Source organism: Solanum stenotomum, chromosome 3 (genome assembly GCF_019186545.1).
Source record: "Solanum stenotomum isolate F172 chromosome 3, ASM1918654v1, whole genome shotgun sequence".
In the NCBI taxonomy this organism is placed as follows: domain Eukaryota; kingdom Viridiplantae; phylum Streptophyta; class Magnoliopsida; order Solanales; family Solanaceae; genus Solanum; species Solanum stenotomum.
In genome coordinates, this window is record NC_064284.1 from 54,862,448 (window position 1) to 54,867,146 (window position 4,699).

A 4,699-nucleotide genomic window follows, 5' to 3' on the forward strand; every position below is an offset into this window, starting at 1 on the left:
CAACTTGTATAGTCTCTATAATGTAAAATACATTTTTCTTGGAGAATTGTTGTAGTCCCACGTATAAAACTCAGAAACCCTTGCTTGTGTCAAATTACCAATATTTTAGTAATTATACTTTCTAGAAAGATTAGGTTGATAATCGTGCTTCAGAATTCAAATTCCATTTTTCAGTATATGTATGTTGCATTCTCCGATAATTATCAGTATTTTGAGCTACTTAGTTTTTAAGTTGCATTTTAGCTTTGAATTCAATTGGTAGTAGACATAACAATGACTTGGACTAGGGTTTAGCATACCCTCAAGTCCCACAACTACGTGCTATTGTAGGTTTATAAGTCCCCTATGTTGAGCATCAACTTTATTGATCACACCACAGTCATGCCTTTTTGCCCTGGCAAGGTATATTGGGTCCTCTCAATAGGGAATATATATCAAACTCCAAGTTTAGCTCACGTAGTTTATGTTGGTTAATTGTATTTCTTAGAATTAGATTCATGTTGCATTAACCATGTATTAAGTATTTACTTCACTATTCAAGTCAGCATGTTATCTTCATGATTTGTACTTGGCCATTGAATCCAACTCAGTTTTTAGTTATGCTTCAGTATATCTATTTCCATGTTTAGTTGTTATATTTTTCAACATAGCATATATCTTGCATGCTACATACATTCAAAGTATTAACACATACTTTTGAGATACATACTTTAGTTAGTATATTTTTCAACATAGCAAACATCGTTGTATGATGTAGGTTCAGGCGCTCAGCACCCAAACCATGCTTAGCTCAATTTCCAGGCTATTCTTAGCAGCTTCAGTGGTGAGTCCTCATCATTCGAGGACATTTCTTTATGCTTTTAGTTTAGTTAGTTTTTTACTAGTTTCTTTATTTTAGATTTAGCTATGGACTTGTCCCAGCAGCTTGTCAGTATTAAAGGCTTTTAGACATAGAGGCAAACTCAGTTTTTTTTGGGTTGTTCCGCCTTTGAACACAATTATATTCTCCGTTGAACTCTTTTAGATTTACTCATCTAAAGTTATGCTTCCTCTTACTTAGATTTATTTAAGTATGCTTGTGATATGACAACTTCAGGGTTAGCTTGGGTTCACTTGTGACCCTAGGTCCCATATTACATCTAGGGGATAGTCTTGGGGCGTGACATGCGTGGTTTCATGGATAGTATAAAATTTCAAACTAATATTTTTTAAAGAAAGAAGAAAATATAATTTTGAAAAAGTCACTTCTTTCTCTCCCCCCTATATTTTCTCTTACCCCCTTCCCCAACCCTTTGAAATTTCTTTTTCTTTTTCCTCTTTTTTCACATTTTTCTTTTACAAGCAAACTAGAAACGGAATTGTGCGATTGTTGTTGATTTATCTTTTGTTTTTCTAGAATTTGAGTAATTTATAGCCTAATGGTAAAATGTTGTCACGATCCAATTACTTAGGTCGAGATCGAACCTACTATATCCCACCAGTAGGTAAGCCTAACCCTTTTTCTGGAGCCATAAGCAACGAGCTCCAAAGAATAAGCCAACAATAAAAATAAAAAAACATATAGCAAATGAAGAAATGATAATCAACACAAAACAAAACAGGAACCATCTCAATACCTAGCATCAGTTAGTAGTTGAGCATTTAATCCAAAATAAAGGTACAAGACTTCTACAAATACGAGATAAGATGAGGTTGTCTTTGAATACAACATAAAGACTATGCCTAGCCAATAATAGATGGAAACTGGCAACTCCGATTGCTAGGAGCTCACTGATGTGCCGCAAAATCGTAGAACATTTATCGCTTCATAACTATGAACTAATAATGGAATTAAGTGATATTTCAGGATTATTTTATGGATTTGTTAATTGCGTAGGCAGAATCTGGGTTTTACAGAAAACGAAGCAGAACTGATGTCGACAAGTGAAGTTCACGACAATGTAACGAACCATTAACTTTATAACGGTCCATGGTCGAGTTCGTGAAAGTAAGGCAGAACTGGGCCCTGAAAAGATGAAAAGCAAGAGCAACTAAGTAAAGATCACAGAGGGGTATATGGGCCGTTGTTATTTCCACGGACCGTGATACCTACCGTGAAGTTAAACCAGTATAAAAGCAGGAAAGAGTTAAAAGAAGGTTTGAACAAGTGAAGACCACGAGTGACTTCACGGGCCGTGACACTCACTACGGACCATGGTGTCTCTCGTGGTACATTCCAGTGACCAAGTGTGAAGACCCACTCCGGGGAAGGTCCAAGGCAAGACCACGGAGGGATTCACGGTTCGTGAATCCCTTGACGGAACGTGATAGTGGCCGTGACAGGGCCCGACAAATCAGTCCTAACTTGATTAAGACTCATTTTAAACATTCTATTTTGAATTACTTTAGGTTTTTTTTGGATTTTATGGGATGGGATGTTACACAAGGAGGAACGAAAAGAAACTTGAGTTGGAGATTTCAGATTCAGATTACTGTCTTTGGTGGGACATAGTTCCTTTCGATCTTGAGACAATCAAATAGTTCTTGATTTATTGATTATTTTTGTAAGTAATTCTTAATATGTTTTCATTATCTATGATTGATTCTTTGCATAAAAACATGAGTGGCTGAACGTCATGACTGGGTGTGTGGGATCTATGATGATAATCTAGTTGCGATTCCGTAAAATGAGTAAAAAGGCAATCTTTGTTTACAACTTGTAGTTTACAACTTTTATTATCATTTTAGTCTATTGAGTGCACGCTTTAGACAGGCCTGTATCTGGTGTTTGTTCGAGAGAAAAGCACCAGTTGGGAAAAAGCTAAACTGAGTTTACGAATTGGAGTTAAGGTCGGATTTCGAGAGAAGGGATCTTTAACGCCGGATTAAATTAAGTGAAGTCCAATATCGATTACACTTAAAGAACCGAATGGATGGTTTGGAGAACCTCGTTCAGTATCGCTTCCACGCTACAGGTTCAGCCGATATTGAAGAGTTCAGAACCCAGTAGGCCAAAATGCGCACTCAAATAGCTAACCTGGCTGAAAAGCCAGCACAGGTGCCCACTCCAGTCATGCCAAAGTCATTGATGCAAATGCTAAGTAAGGTACCCTCGACTCAAACACTCGATGACCTTTGGGGAGAACCCCCTACAAGTAAATTCGGCAAGAAAAAGCACATAACTAGAGAACTTGATGAGGAGACCCCTACTGACCTTGCCAGAGAGGCAAGAAGGCAAGAAAATAGAGCCTGTAGAGCATCAAAGAGGGAAGCTAGAGAAAAGGAAGCCCTTGACCAGCTACAGCGAAATGCAACCTTAGTTGGAGCTCCTGGTAGTCGTGCACCTGCTTCGACTAATGAGGACCACACTAATGATGTCCCGAGATCTGAGAGTGCACCCATTGATAAGGGTGCCAATGCTGATACAATGACCGACGTCTAGAGAGCCGTAGGTATGACCCCTCCTCTTAGCCTGTGTATTTGATTGTTTTATCTCGACTTTGAGGACAAAATTCTTTTTATTTGGGGAGTAGGTGGTTAGCAGCCGGCCATAACGGGTATTTTATGTATTGAGTTGTGCAGCAACTACTCTGTGAATATTGAAGACCCGAACATGAGTTTGATTATTAGGATCTTTAGATGACATCTTAGATACTGATATGTTGAAAATGGCTAATCTGACCAATTAATTGGTGAACCAAGAAACTAAAAAATGCAATCCTGTGTAATATGTGAGTAAGTTTTGGTTGAAGTCTAACAGTAGGAGCAGAAAGTAGAACTTGCCTAAGTAGTCTTGCTAGATTATGAAAATAACCGGATAGGAAAGGATCAGTAGGCCATTTTTTTTAAACTAGTAAAAAAGCCAAAAACAAAGCAACCAAACGAAAAGCTTATCACTTATACCCAATTTGAGCCTTGAATCAATCTTTGTTCCGACCCAATATATATCAAATCCTTGGTTCTCCAAAGGTACACGATATCACAACTCAGGCCAAAAGCCTAAGTTGAGGGTGATTAAAATTTAAAAAAAAAAAAGGGAAAAGAACGTTCAACCAGTTAGCTGAGTTCCAAAAAAATAAAAATAAAAAAATAAATAAATATAATAATAATAATAATAATAATAATAATAATAGCTACTGGGTCGAGCTGAAATAAAGAAAAAGAGAAAATCACTCAGAAAAGAGTTTGTGAAAACAAAACTTTGGGAAACCAAGGAATTAGTCACTCATGAAACCAAATATCCACTCCCTAACCCCGAGCCTATGTTACAAGCAAATTAAGTCCTACAGTGATCCTATTCCGGGTGTTTGAAAGAGAAAGTGTAGAAAGCTAGGGCAAGCCTATGGTAGTTTGTTTGTTAGTGTTGGAAATTTATTGAGAGCGTGAGAGTAATACTCAGTCCCTAACATTATAAGTGAGGGACTTTTTTGGTGTGAGGACACAGCGTTTGTGTTTGAAAGTAGATTGTGTGAGCTGATAATTCGCAGGTATAAGCATGATTGACTATGAGTAATGAGATGTCATGTAGTGATCCTTACATGTTAGATTCAGAGGTTTAGGGACACAAATTATACTTGAATTAGTTGCTGCACAGCGTCATAAATCTGGAAATGAATTGAGGGCTGATTGTATTTGTTTATTTTCTCATCACTTGAGGACAAGTAATGGTTCTAAGTTGAGGGTGTTGATGTGCCGCGAAATCGTAGCACAGTTGACGCTT